The 15,687-nt window shown below is 42.3% G+C and overlaps 1 protein-coding gene and 1 pseudogene across 1 annotated transcript in view; one reads left to right on the top strand and one right to left on the bottom strand.

The window, feature by feature from the left end:
• Nucleotides 1-15,687, top strand: part of LOC149124800 (zinc finger protein 39-like) — a 750,627-nt gene that overhangs the window by 621,623 nt on the left and 113,317 nt on the right. The gene's annotated exons all lie outside the window — the stretch shown is intronic.
• Nucleotides 11,829-14,191, bottom strand: LOC100343933 (protein-L-isoaspartate O-methyltransferase domain-containing protein 1 pseudogene; annotated as a pseudogene).

Here is a 15,687-nt window from a genome sequence, read left to right as displayed (position 1 = left end):
ATTGGTTCACCCCCCAAATGGCTGTGATGGCCATCATGCTGTGCTGATCAGAAGCCAGGAGCCAGGTGCTTCCTCATGGTCTCCCATGTGGGTGCAGGGCCCAAGTACTTGGGCCATCCTCCACTGCCTTCCCGGGCCACAGCAGAGAGCTGGACTGGAAGAGGAGCAGCCAGGACTAGAACCCAGTGCCCCAACCGGGACTAGAGCCTGGGGTGCCGGCACCACAGGTGGAGGATTAGCCTAGTGAGCCATGGCGCCAGCCAGTAATTACTATTTAACATTTAAATCAACTATAGATGAACTTCCTTAAATGAGAAATATCTGGCTGATTTGCTTATCATAGCAATCTCCAATTCTACTCATGTTTTCTGCAAATGTCAAGATTTCTCTTTCCAAGGCTGAATAACAATAGTTTATGCATACCATATTTCTTTATCCATTCATTCATTCATTGATGAATACCTAGATTCATATTGTATCTTGGCTGTTGTGAGTGGAGCTACAATGAACCTGGTAGTACAGGTTGATGTTTAGTGGGCTCATTTCAGTTCCTTCAAATATATCCCCAGAGGTGTGATAACTAGGACCTATGGCAGATCTATTTTTCATTTTTGAGGGACCTCCAGAGTGTTCTCCATAAGGTCTATATGCAAATTTGTGTGCCAGCCAACAATGTGTTAGGATTCCCTTTTCTCCATATCATCACCAGCACTTTTTTTTTTTTGGTAAAGGGTAATCTGATTGGAGTAGGATGGGATCTCCTTATGGCTTAAATTTGTATTTCCCTAATTTTTGTGCTATTGGGCAATTTTTCATGTATTTTTGGTCATTTGTATTTCTTCTTTTGAGACATAGCTGTTGAGATATTTTGCCCACTTACTAACTGGATTATTTGTTTTGGTTATTGAGTTTTTAAGTACCTTACATGTTCCAGATATTAATCTATTCAAAAGAATGATTTGCCAATATTGTGCCCCATGCTGTTGGTTGCATTTTCACTGTTGATTGTTTCCTTTGCTATATATAAGCTGCTTAGTTTCACATAATCTCATGTGTCTACTTTTGCTTGTATCCTCTGTGCTGTGCTTTAGGGATCTTAGCAAAAAAAAAATGTTGTAATGCCAGTGTCTTTGTGTGTTTCCCCTTACTTTTCTTTTAGTGATTTCATAGTTCTGTGAAGAAACATCTAGATCTTTACTTCACTTTGACTTTATTTTTGTCTCAGATGAGAAATAATGGACAAGTTTCAGCCATCCACATGTGCATATCCAGTTTACCCAGCACCATGTATTGAAAAGATTGCCCATTCTCCAAGATAGGCTTCTGGTACCCTTGTCAAAGGTAAGTCAGCTATAGCTATGTGGATTTATGTTGCTCCCTTGCCCGCAAAGGAACGACGTTGCTCGCAGCTTATCGGTCTTCAGTAGACTTTTATTTAAACAGGATAGAAAGAGAAACCCTTGAGCAAGGGGAGCTCCGAAAGAAAGGGGAAGCTCCCGTTACTATTTCACAAACAGCTTATATAGTATAACATTGTTGAAGCATGTAAGCAAGCTTAGTCCATGCTACAGTCCATGCGGCGGTGCTCCAATCGGGTGCCTGATCATGCACAGTCCATGCGCTCCTTGTCCAACCATAAAGGTGATCACGTGCCTTCATCCAATCAAGCTCCTGGTCACGTAGCAGGCAACTCTGGTGCTAACAACAAGCTTCCACCTGGTGTTTTCTCAGCCTTGGTCAGTGGGAAAAGAAGTATGGGAAGCCCCAAGGCTATAGTTGTTTTGACTCTAGCCTGGGGTTATGAAACGGTCCCGATATCACAGCTCAACAGAAACCATAAACATCCACACAGCAGTAACTATTGCCAATGGTCAGCAAGCCAGGCCTTAGCATGTGGGCCCATGGCTGGCTCATGGGTCCCCACAGATTTATTCCTGGGATTTCTATTCTCTTCTGTTAGTATGTGTTTAATAGCCCTGTGCTGTTTTGGTTCTATGGTACATCTTGAAATCTGGTATTGTGACGTCTTCATCTTTGGTATTGTTCAGGATTGCCATGTCCATGCAGTCTTTTGTGCTTCCACATGAATTTTAGCGTTGTATTACCAGTTATGTGAAGAATGTCATTGGTATTTGGTAGGGGGTTGCATTGACTCTGTACATCCCTTTGGCAATATTCTTGCTTTAATAATGTTAATCGTTCCTGTCCATGAACGTGGGAGGTATTACATTTTTTTGGTGTCTTCACATTATTTTGATTTTTTGTAGTTTTCAATGTATAAGTCTTTCACATCCCTAATTAACAGAAATCCAAGGAGTTTTATTCTTTTTAGAGCTATTGTGAATGGGATTGCCTTTATAAGTTCTATTTTAGAGACTTTATTGTTGGTGCATAAAAATAGTATTGTTTTTGTCTGCTGTTTTTGTATCCTACAACCTTACTGAACTGGTCTATCAATTCTGATGGCGCTTTTGTGGAATCTAGTCACCCCTAGTCACCACCTGATGGGGGGCTGGGGCTGCTGTAGTGGATCTGATTTTGGTGGAGTTCGGTGTTCCAGGTAGCATCTCAATGCTTGTACTAAATGTTACCCTTACCCTTACCCTGTTCCCTGTATTTTTAATCACACACATCACACACTACATTTTCAGTAAACAGTGAGTGGCCAGAATATGGCACTGAATGCTTGTTGTGACAAAACACATCAGGCCTGCACCACAGCTCACTAGGCTAATCTTCTGCCTGCGGCACTAGCACCCCAGGTTCTAGTCTGGTTGGGGCGCCGGATTCTGTCCTGGTTGCTCCTCTTTCAGTCCAGCTGTCTGCTGTGGCCTGGGAAGGCAGTGGAGGATGGCCCAAGTCCTTGGGCCCTGCACCCCCATGGGAGACCAGGAGAAGCACCTGGCTGCTGGCTTTGGATCGGCACAGCACACTGGCCATAGCGTGCTGGCCATAGCAGCCACTTAGGTGGTGAACCAAGGGAAAAAGGAAAACCTCTCTCTCTCTCTCTCTGTCTTACTCTTCCTGTAAAAAAAAATATACAATAAAACCACTGGATTTGCAAATGGTTTTAGGCAGAAATGAGTTATTGGTAAGTGACACATCTATGTGGAAAGGCTTATGTCAACTCAATTGGAAAGTGTGGCAAGGGTTGAGGCTAGAGAGGTCTGTACCTGGTATCTGGCTCCAGCAGTCACAGCAAGGGGATCTTGGGCAAGTTACAGACTCCTGGAAAGAAAGGAGCCTGTAAATCATGTCCCTCAGCAGCAAAGCATGGGAATGTAATGCTTTCTTCACAAGCTGAGCATGTGTGAAATAATCATCCCATAAAGTTTTAGGTCAGTGACATCAGTGCGTTCCAAACTGATAACTCCTTTGCTCATATAGCTAACAACAAGTATTATTTTTTATACTTATTTAGTCTTTGTAGAAATCAGAATAGTCCTTTTTAAAAAAGATTTGTTTTATTTATTTCAAAAACAGTTACAGAGAGATTAAGCAAGAGAGAGAGAGAGAGAGATAGATCTTCTGTCTTCTAGTTCACACCCAAAATGACCACAATGCCCAGAGCTGAGCTGAGCTGAAGCCCGGAGCCAGGAGCTCAGAGCCAGGAGCTTCTTCCAGGTCTCCCACAGAGGCTCAGGGGCCCAAGAACTTAGACCATCTTCAACTGTCTTCCCAGGGCATAGAAGAGAGCTGGATCAGAACTGGAGCAGCCAGGACGCAAACTGCTGCCCATATGGGATGCCAGCTCTGAAGGCCAGGACTTTAACCCACTGTGCCACGGTGCTGGCACTAAAATCAGAATAATTCTAAGTCTAGGGAAGAAAACCAAAGCCACCATTTCCATTTCATCTTTCTAAGAGTAAAATATTCCCCATTATGCATTTATTGTGGTTCTAAAAAGGCAAAAGTCTTAATGAGAAGCCCAATATTAAATAGAGGGTTCAATTACAGCCAGTTAAATGAAGACTCAAATCTGGTGTTTCTCTTGATATCCCCAAGGAATGGTGAATGTCTAGGTCATAGGGGTCGTTTCACATAGTGTGAAAGAATGCTTGCAGGTGTCTGTGCACGTTGGTCCTGCTGGTCCAAGCGGGCACTCATCTGTCCTCGAAAGTGATGCTGTAATGTGTATTTCTTTGATTCACTTTGATTGGAAGAACCAATGGAACATAAAAATGTAAATATGGCTAAATAAGTTACTCACTGTCCCTATTCTTTAGGTTTCATTCCTTCTACTTAATACTGTTATCTCAAGGATTTGGTGAAAATGAAATGCCCTCATGTATACAGCACTTAGCCAAGTGTGTGGTGTAATCCACGCAAGTAGTGGCCACTCTTATTACAGTTTTTTTAAATTAACACTGCCCAAACTCATCCCTGTGTGAGGTAAATCAGGACATGTAAAACTTTGTGCTATTTAAGTTTGTCATTTTTACAGTGAAGGATTTGACAATTCTTTCTGCTACTGAATGTCAAGTCCACGAACACCAGACAAAAAAAAATTTTAGAAAACTCATTCAACTCACAAACTGACACCATCAAGCAGTATCTTTGGAAGATGATGTGAGTGGGGTGAGGTAGAGAATCTTTCCAATACAGCTGATTGATTAAACTTCCTTTACTTTTTGAGGACTATCCATTGCCCCATGGTCACAACCCTTGCCTTCTAACTTAGGCAAGTCCAACAACTGAAGTGTTTCAGAGCCCAAGAGAGTCCCCAAAGTCTCAGGCCCACAAAAACTAAGTGAAGATGGAAGCTAAGAAAGGGAGGAGGTGGCTGCTCTTGCTTCAGCATCAGCTTGTACTGCACATATGCACTGTGGATCACCAGGCACCATACAGTCATTATCTCGGTCCTGATCATGTTAGTGGAATTCAGCCATCATTCAACGGGGTTTGGCCACAAAAGAAATCCATCAGGCAACAACCCGTAAGAACTGCCAGTGGTTCCTGTTCTGTTCACCATGTGGATGTACAGAAGGAAAACATTTAAATAGTAGCATAGGTTTCTAAGTCTTCCAGAAATAGATGGCCACTCCATATTAGCAGGAGATTGTACATAAAGGATTTCAATCCTATGATATCTCAAAAAAGAGCTCTTGTGGAGCTAGTACAAAAACTGTGACAAGCGTGAAATGTCCTGTTCAGTGAAGTTGGAAGCAAAACAAAACCACTCAAGTCACAGGAAGGACTTACAATGTAGGGAGGGATGTCTAAGTGGCTTTTGGTGGAATGAAATGGCAACATGCAACCTGTGTGAGGGAAAGGAAGTCAATACAGCACTTGAGTACAGCCAAAGGTATTTTGAGACAGGACACAAAATAGTTTGAAAATGAATTATTCATTCACTTAGTGTTGTATTCTGTTTTTTAGTCCTATGCTATTTAACTGTACAGAAAAGTGTGCAGAAACCGGAGAAGAAACTCATGGCAGTTTATAATGTGACCTGTCTCCCTGGAGGAAAAACCTGGAGATCCATTTGAACCTGACAGCCCTTGAGAAACGAAAACTTGTTTAGAAACTAATTCTGCCTTAGTGTTTTCAACCACAGAGAGGGACAGACAGGGGAAATGTGCTTAAATTGTTTTAGGGGAAAAGGCAGGTCGTTGGTATCAGCACAAGGGTACACTACTCTTGAGTCTGAAGGATGAGTGGGGGGGTCCTTTCAGTGGTACCTTTAAGAAGATACCAGGTGGCCTTGTGTATCAGCCAGGCTTAGGCAAATGGGAGGCAGGAGCTCCTAACATTCCATGACACCCCCCACCTTCTAATGCTGTTACTGTTACTCCCAACGGTTACTTGGCAGGCAGGGCCCTTAGTGGCCTTACTTGTGTTAGTGACCAAGTTATGAGAAGTCACTTAAAAGCTGAGTTCTGACTACCTAACGTTGATAGGATTGTGATTGAAGACTTTCAAGTTCTGTGGGGTGTTTCCCAACATTAAGTTTAGAAATAGAGTTCTTGTCATTGAATTTTATTTGTTGTAACTAATTCTGTGCTTGGGTTCCTTCACCCTAGCCTCCAGATCTACCTCTTCTGCCAGAAACATCAGGATGACAGTACCACCTATTCCTCCATCTTACCTAACCGATACAAAGAACATGGTTGTGAACAACCTCGCACTGCACTACGAACTGGAGCAGAAACAACGAGAATTGCAAGACCTCAAAGATATTCTTCGGCATCTCTATCGAGTCATCCAACAAGATAACCCTGGTGAGTTCAATAGGTCCTCTCACTAGAATGATTTGTTATTATCTTTTGTTCCTCTGAGAAATGAAATGCTTTCTAGATTTGATTCTTCTCTTCATTAAAAGAAATGTTATCACGATCATACTCTGAGAAAGGTAGACATTAGTATTTGTTGTTCACTTGCTGAATGTGTAGTAACTGAGGCACAATTCAGCAACTTTTCCAAGTTTTCATCGAAGTGTAGGATGGGTTGTCAGTGATTAGCTGCCTCTGTATCCAGTACCAGATGGTGTGGTTTTCATGTCTGGGATTAACGAACTTTCACTCAATTGAGGCTACTTTGGAGTTTCAATCAGCAAATCTTTGTGCTAGTCACATATGGAAATATGGTAAAGAGTACACAGAATCTCCCTTCTAGGTGCTAAAGGGGTCCACTCTGCACTGAAACTGTGGTGTCTGTGAGTGACACTGTCAGGACCAGAGACTGCCCGGGTGAGGTTGAAGATCTGCTCCAGGAGCACAAGCTCTTCCTGTGAGGAAGAAAGCTCTTGAGTGGCACAGAGCAGAGTGTAGAGCAGGGACTTTGGGCCCCTCCCCAGGGCTCTGCTCCAGGTAGCCTGACCTTCCTCATCTGCTCCCACAGTGCTGTTGTAATTCCTATCTCTGTAAATTGTTGCTATGAAATAAAAGACATATTTCTTGTGAAATTCCTAGTATGGTTCCTGGCATGGAGCAGATTTATTCACTATCTTTTGTTAGGTCTCATTTAACAGGAACTTCATTAGTATAAGTGTGTATGTCTTTCAAGGCCTTCAGGTGTTAAGCATTCTGTTTTACACAGTTCTCTCTAGCTGGGAATTTTTGTCTTTGGACACTCCCCAAACATGAAAGCTTGGAATTCTCAGCACAAGGGAACTGTTAGTTCCTAGTACTAGGGCACCTTTCCAACCATCCAGGGAATCTGCTTCTTACCCCAACTCAGTGTTTGACTTAACAAGCTGCACAGTGTGTAATGACCTTGCCCCATGACTCAGTCACAGCTCAGGGGAAGGGAATTGTGGTTCTGTAGGATACCAGTTGAATCACCTGGTCAGGTCACTCTGTCCCTTGGCACTCTGCTCATCTTTAACCTGGGAATTATCAGACGTCCCTTTGTTTGGTGGTGGAGAAATCAAGATGAGGAAATCCTAAATTAGATCTGGGTTGTAGAGTTTCTCCTCCCTGGAGACAGTGGCCTCAGCAGTATGTCCAGCTGTCCAGAAAGGCAGGCATGTCTGTCATTGTCTGTCTCAGATTGTGAAGAGTGCCTAAATATGATTGCATCCATACTGGGGGAGAAGCCTTGAGATGCTGGTGTCTACTGACTTCAAGTATGGTAAGTCGCATGCAGGGTAAGTGGGTGAGAAGGTGTGTGTGTCTGGAACTGGGGCAGCTCAGCTGGGAAAACTGAGACTTGGGTCAGGAGTAGGGCAGGAATTGACATGTTGGGGATGCATCTTGTGTTTGTAAAACATGTGGATATCAATGAAAATACCAAATGATGGGCTGTGGTGGTTATTCGGAGCCTCTCTTGAGTTCAAATTCATATAATAAACTGAACAAGGGATAGTGAGTAACGTGGTATACACATGGTGTGTCCTCACCATTTCACTCACTTTGCTCACCATCACCTCCCAATTGAGTATGTTGACTTTGATCAGCCTTGCCAACCTCTTTCTCATGAACCTGAGTCACACATGGCATCTGTGTGTGCCTTTGTGTTCCATCAGTGCACAACATGCTCTGTGTTTTTACATGGAAATTCCTGTGGTTGAAGTGAGCAACTGGAGGAGCAGCTCTCTGAGCGGGATGAAGGAAGAGTCCTGGTACAGTGGACAGAACATGAGTTGAGGGGATGTCAAGGAATGGTACAGCGTCCCCCTCTCTAATACAGAGGAGGCTCTTACTTTATCCTCACCACAGGCAGTCACACCCGTCAGTGTTGCTGTTTGCAGGGATCTGTAAGACTTTCTCAGTGAAACCTCTGTGGAAACACAGAGATGGTATCATGACTCCCTTCCTACCCTGACATTTTTTCTCCTATCTCACCTAGGAAATGTCATGTCATATATGAAGTGCATATGTGGGAACTGAGCCAATTAGATCAGGAGTCAAAAGAAGCCATCCAAATTTGTCACCTACTCAACCAACATCCCCAAGACCTCCACCCTCAGTTTGAGCCTGACAGCAGCTACAGACAGGGCTGCCTAGAGCCACTGATGGTGAGGGAAGAGCATCTTGTCTGCATGCCTAGCACAAGTAAGGGGCCACACTTTTTTTTATTTGACAGATAGAGTTAGACAGTGAGAGAGAGAGAGACAGAGAGAAAGGTCTTCCTTCCATTGGTTCACTCCCCAAATGGCCACCATGGCCAGTGCTGTGCCGATCCGAAGCCAGGAGCCAGGTGCTTCCTCCTGGTCTCCCATGCGAGTGCAGAGCCCAAATACTTGGGCCATCCTCCTCTGCCTTCCCGGGCCACAGCAGAGAGCTGCACTGGAAGAGGAGCCACCGGGACTAGAACAGGCACCCATATGGGATGCTGGTGCCGCAGGCAAAGGATTAGCCAAGTGAGCCACGACGCTGGCCCCAAAGAGCCACACTTTTTTAGAAAGTCTCACATTGACAGGAGAATCCACTTCCCTCAGGCAACATATTTTCCAGCAGCCCTTGTAGCCATGACGTGATCAGGATTGCCTGGATAGCAGCAAATAGCAAGAAACGCAAAGGTTTGAAGATCCCAGTACACTACAGACTACTGCTGGGCTGCACTGGCAGCCCATGAGGACATCATCCTAGGAGTGTCCTGGGCCTGTGGCTGGGTCCCAGACCCGGGCTTCGAGAGGCTCTTACATTGGGTAAAGGAGGTTGAGGGTGACTTCTGCATGGGAAGCTCCTGCCAGCTCTTCCTGGCCTCGAGCATTCAGCTGAACATGCTGCTCCACATGGCACCTTAGCACCCTCCTAAGTGGGTGTGTGGGGCTCTCCCAGGGGAGGCCAACAGTGCCCTATTTGAGGCCTAGAGAGATCAGGGTTCTCTGAGCTGCCTCCTCCTGGTAGCCACTGATCACAGTTGCCCCTTGGTGCCCAGACACCCTGCCTCTCAGAGTGGTGACACCCATGTGGCACCAACACCAATGCCCCAGGCCACAATAAAATGTGGATGTCACATGGTACCAGATGTCCACTGGTTGGATGCATGGGGCATATGGTGACCAGTTTCCGCCTCCCTCAACTGATGGAACTGTGCTGTGACACCTAGTGCCTGTGTGTGGGGAGGGAGTCTGCTTGTGTCCTCCTGCCCAACATGTTGGTGACCATCTTAGACAGAATCCTCCACAGCATGGATTCCATGCCAGATCCATGTGGCTCCCTGATCACCTGATCCCTGTATCACTTGAGCCTGGTGTGGACCCTGCTGGCTGGGCCCAGCCCTTATGGCTGTGAGACATCCTAGGGTACGGCAAATGGCTGCAATCATGGCAGAGTGTTGGAGGGTTTGCCATTGTTTCCCATGGACTGATGCTCAACCCAGGAACCACTGAAAGGCTGGGCAGTGGATTAGTAAACCAGAAGCACACTCTGCTCCATCCTGTAACCCTGTTTGGTTGATGTGGCTCTGGCTTATCTGTAGCTCTATGATGGTACTTGGGCCTAGTCCAGGCACTGGTAACTGGCAGTTGTGTCATCTCCCTGCCCCCGACATTGAAAGGAAACCCTGGGTGGCCAGTGGATGGAGGAAGCCTCGCTGCCTGGGAAAACTCATCTCTCTACCCAGCTGTGCCTTGGGTGGTGGGCCCTTGGGCTGAAAATTGGCCTCCTGCCTGCTTGCACAGGCTTAAAAAGTCTAGTGTGCTTCGGGGTGCTGGGATCCCCAACAGGGAGAAAGGGCTCCAGACAGCTGGCTGGACTGCAGAGCTTGCTCAGAAGACATGACTGTCTATAAGCCTCCTTTGGAAAAAAAGTCAGAATGGCATTTTCTCCCAGTTTTATCAAGCTACAACAAAATTCTCGTAATGGATGCATTAAGTATTAAGCAAAATGAAAATATTAAGTGAAATGAAAACCATTAAAATTTTGCCAAAAGAAACATTAAAAAGTATGAGGATGGGGTTGGCGCCATGGCACAGGAGGCTAATCCTCCGCCTGAGGTCCCAGCGTCCCATATGGGTACCAGTTCTAGTCCCTGCTGCTCCTCTTCCAATCTAGCTCTCTGCTGTGGCCTGGGAAAGCAATAGAAAATGGCCCAAGTCCTTGGGCCCCTTCACCCATGTGGGAGACCTGGAAGAAGCACATGGCTCCTAGCTTCAGATGGGTGCAGTTCTGGCCATTGCAGCCATTTAGGGATTGAACTAACAGAAGGAAGACCTCTCTCTCCCCCCCCCTCTCTTTCTCTCTCTCTCCCTCTCACTTTCTGCAACTCTCTCAAATAAAAGAAAATCTTTTTTAAAAAAAGTAAGAGGAGTTGTTAGATGAGCATGATGTAGGTTCCAAAGTTTACACTGTGAATCTGAACCAACTTTCCAAAACAAAAGGTGTCTACATGCAATTTCTGTGAATATTTCTTGTATTAGAAAGATCCAAAGCAAATATAGTGAGTTCAGCCCTCCCTTGTCACAGGTAAATATTCAGATAAACTGGAAGTCCTATTTACTAAAGTGCATCTGCTGTCCATGCCTGCTGTAGCCCTGCAACTTGGAGCTGTCAGGAAAGTGGCAGTCACACGTGCTTATTCCACTCATTCACTCAGTCACTGTGTTGCTAAGAGTCACACACAATTCTGGAGCTCTTAAACCAAATACTTTCTACAGTGAACTATATTAAAAATAATGCTTAATAGACCTTGAAAATCTTGAGTCTCAAGATGACTTCATTAACTTTAAATACTGAAAATGCAAATGGCCCATGCAAACTAAGAGTTATATTAAGTGTATACTTTCTAGTATTCACTTGTTGTGCTCTTAAAAATCTCTATGAGAGAAGCAGATATCCCCACCCACCCCTACCCAGGTCTTGTGGCATCAGTTTCAATAGCAAAAGTTGCAGGGATGTATAATTTCATGAAATTTGTGATTTTTAAAAGCTAAATTACTTGATACATTGCATTATTAGTGTATACATATATAGCTTGGAATAATCTGCAACAACTCAGAAATAGTGATTGTAATAAAAGTAAGGCAAACCGGTCTACAAAGCATTTGATTTCCTCATAAGAAAGTTTTTGTAGAGGAAATAAAATAACTCCTATTCAAATCAGATTTATATGCTTAACAATGATTTAGACCTTGCATAAAATTACATCTAAGCTTCACTATTATAAATCCGTAGGGAGTCAAAAAGGGATTTATAGGTCACAAGGTCTTGACTATGGTGGCATTCCACTTTCAAATCAGTCAGATAAAATGGCATTTTTGCAAGATTTAAAAAAATAGATTTTATAAAAGAGATTCTTTTTCATGACTGACTACATCATTTTTGTTACTGAGAGGAACAAGTTATACTTTTTACCCTACTATAATTCACTCTGGTGAAAGAAATAATTCTTTTAACTCCTAACAAACTCTACAGGTTCAAGGCTACAGGAATTATCAGTAGTCATTCTTTCTCATCACTCTGTAATTTGTTCCTAAAATATGTCAAGTGAGCTTTTACAGACTCAGCGAGGGGCAGCGTCATGATTCTCCCTCAGTGGATTCTGAGGAGGCTCTTCTGGCTCCATGTCTTCACTCTGGTCTGTCTCCTCTTTGTGATCTTGCATTTTCTCATCCTCCTCACTGTCTAGAAGTTGAGGAATAAGCCGATTACCTACAAGGATGTGCCTATTAATTCTGTTTCACTCTCTTTTCCTTTTGGGTGGAGCCTTTTGGGAAATCCCTTGGGCCTGCATCTCATCATTTATGCAAGTTCTAAGTGTGCAGCGAATGTAAATACAGGACAAGTCTGCAGGCTCCTGACAGGTCAGGGAGGCAGTCCCACAGAGGCAAGCGTGCCATAATCATTCTCACTTGGGTGCACCAGTGGAGCAAATGAAACAGCAAGGCTATTTTTACTTTCCCACTGACTTTTCCAGTTAGCATAATCTGTGTTAACTGATTTTCTATAAACATGACTGGTATGCTCCCATGTTCAGTAAAACGTTCATGTAGTTTTCACGGTCTTTCTGGACTCCAGCACCACAATAAATTTGATCATAAGGATGACTTTCAGACGATCTCTGGAGTCAGTTACCAACCACAAATGCAGGTTCACAGAACTCAAATTTATCAAAGCTACTACTATTTTTGATGAAGTTCTCCAGTTTTTCCTTGGCATAGTCTACCACATCAGAATGAAGCTGCATCCCATGATTTATCCCAAAAGACCTGTGGCATGGTGGTTGGTCCAGCCCACAGCAGCAACGTGCAGCGCCAGGCTCCCAAGACCCCAGCAGCTGGCTGCCACCACCACCACTACACTGCCGCCTTATAAAAATGTATTCTTTTAAAAATGTATTCACTGGGGCCTGCTCTGTGGCATAGTGGGTGTCCTGCAATGCCCACATCCCACATGGGCCCCGATTCTAGTCCTGGCTGCTCCACTTCCAATCCAGCTCTCTGCTATGGCCTGGGAAAGCAGTGGAAGATTGTCCAAGTCTTTGGGCCCCTGCACCCACATGGGAGACCTGGAAGAAACTCCTTGCTGCTGGCTTCAGATCAGACTAGCTCCAGCCTTTGAAGCCATTTGAGGAGTGAATCAGCAGATGGAGGACTTTTTCTCTCTCTGCCTCTGCCTCTCTGTAACTCCACCTTCAAATAAAATAAATTTAAAAAATGTATTTATTTTTTAGAAGGGCAGAATGGTAGATACGGGGGAGAGAAAGGGAGAGAGAGAGAGAGAGAGAGAGAGAAGTGAATGAGAATGAGAACGAGAATGAGCATGAAACTTGTTTCCAGTTCCACTCCCCAAGTGCCCTCAGTAGCTTCAGCTGGGACAGGTCAAAGCCAGGAAGTAGAAACTCCACCCAGGTTTCCTATGTCTGTGTCAGGAACCCATGGAGCTGAGCCTATTATCTGCTTCTTCACAAGTGCGTCATCAGGAAGGTGGATTGATGGGTGCATCTAAGGGTCAGCTTAACCTGATGTGCTACAGCAGTTACCCTAAGATAACAATTATTTTGTGGGTAAAATAAGTGATGACAAAATGAGCCAAGCCTTACTAGCAGGAATTGAACGTGTGCAATTAACAGGCAAGTGTTAGCATGCCCCTTCATAGGTGTTAATTGAAATTATAATACCTTTTCTTAATTTCTCGTGCTTTCTGACTGCCATCTGTTTATTAATCCAAATGGAAAATTGTAAGCAATGTGTTCAAAATTGCTTTCTCTATACTTTTGTTTATTGTAGAAAAAGAAAAAAACACAGTGAATTCATACTGAAGTAAAAATAATACTGTTGTTTTTGGTTTAGATTAATTATAATCAATAGTGGCTTTTAATAGAACAGATAAGAGGAACAACAAGCACCATTTTAGATTTTAAAAATGTATTATAGTCTGCAAAATATCTATATAACTTGTTAAATCTTTCTCAAAGTTATACTCCTGAAGTAATGTTAGGATTGTGTTGAAGCTGAGAAGGGACAGCCACTGGGAAATCTTTTCCTTAACACCAGAGGGACTTAATGCATCATTTCTTGGAGACTAAATTACCATAAGGGACAATCTGCGTAAGAGATAAGGAGGGTGATTTAGAATAATTATAATTAAATAACTAAATATAATAAAAAGTACTCTTTCCATTCAGTTAAGAATAAACTTGAGTATAATAGATAATTGAAGTCATAGGCTTATCTAAATCATTTTATTTTTCTATGTAACAAGCCCCCTAAATTATATGATCTGGGACTAATATAGTAGTCTGAGAGTATAACATTGACATGATCCTGACAATGTGGCTTATAGTCTCCATATTCTTACCTCATGGTAACATAGTAGCTGCTGTATGACTAATATACTATCTGTGTTTCAGGCAGGAATAAGGAAAATCATTTTGCAGCTGAAGCTTTCTCATTTATAATGAGCATTCCAACAAAACCATCTCAATGATTTCATCTTATTTTTCAAGAGAATACATCACAACAGGTATTTTTGATATGAATTGTGAACTACAGTAACAGTTATTAAGCAAGATATGCTAACAGATTTTACATAAGTCATGTTGATACACATGAAAAAATATAGCAAAATGTTCAAAATTCACTCTGTTCTCTATTTAAAAATAAAATTGAAAAGCCAAATATGAATTGAAAACAATAATCAAATAATTATACATTTGAAGGTACAACATGGAAAATTAACATTAAAAGCATAGGGCCAAAGCATCTGACTATGGATGGAAAATAAGTGTATTTGAAAATAGACAAGATGACACAAAGCAGAAGATCAAAATAGACATTAAAAATGAAGGTTATCCTATAGTGTGCATAATTTTAAGTAAAAGTCATTTTCCTATATACAGAGATGATGAATTTAAGAGGTTGACAGGTAGTGCAGTGTGACGGTGCTGATAAGATGCTCTAAATTTAATGATTTAAACATTTTATTTATCTTTGTAAGATATAAACATAGTGAAAAACAATCTTCCTTGCTGTTCAATTATGTATGTATTCACGCTTAAAGGCAGTGCATGATATCACTTCAGTCTCCACTCTTTCAGAGATATTCCACACATCAAATAAATGAGTTTATACTTCAATATCTGTTTCAGAACCAACAACAGAATAATAAGTTACTCATTTCCATTTTGTTATTGTATCCAAATGACAAATATATATATATAGATTACAATTCTAAAAATGCTTTTGTAATCTTTTTAAATGTCACATGATGTTATTTTATATACCATATTTACTGTTTAAAACACATATTTCTTCTATTGTTCTTTTTTTACAGAAACCCAAAATATTTACTTTTAAAGAAGACATGAAAGTATAGTGCAAGCCAGAGTCACATATCATTGTATAACAACTGTTTCAAAAACATTTAGAATGAAGTTTCAGTTCATAGCACCTGCAGTGCAAGAGGAACATATACAATAGAAATAAAATTCACTGTAATTAAAGTCTGTGTATAGAAGTGATATATTTACATTCACGCTGAAGTTTGTTTCATAGTTTCTCATGGGGTCTCCAAGTTGCTCAGCCACACTGAGCTATAAACAATCGCATTTGGAAATGTGTAGAGACCTAAACCAAAAATGCTGAAAAAGAGAAGTGTGTCTCTGTCTACCTACACACAAATATATAATTAAGCTACTGAACTTTAAAAAGACACCCTTAGAACAGTTTGGAGTACCATTTATGCTTAACCTTATCAATGCCCATGGAATAAAAGTAAACAAAATAATTCCATGGTTTTTAATGGTCTGCAGCTATATTTAGTTTTCTATGTTACATGTGTACATTTTTAATTTTAAAAT

The sequence above is a fragment of the Oryctolagus cuniculus genome, chromosome 8, assembly GCF_051225735.1.
Source record: "Oryctolagus cuniculus isolate XC-2025 breed Fujian yellow rabbit chromosome 8, ASM5122573v1, whole genome shotgun sequence".
NCBI classification, from domain to species: Eukaryota; Metazoa; Chordata; class Mammalia; order Lagomorpha; family Leporidae; genus Oryctolagus; species Oryctolagus cuniculus.
Note: the sequence above shows the minus strand (reverse complement) of the source record. Positions and strands in the feature narration are given on the sequence as shown.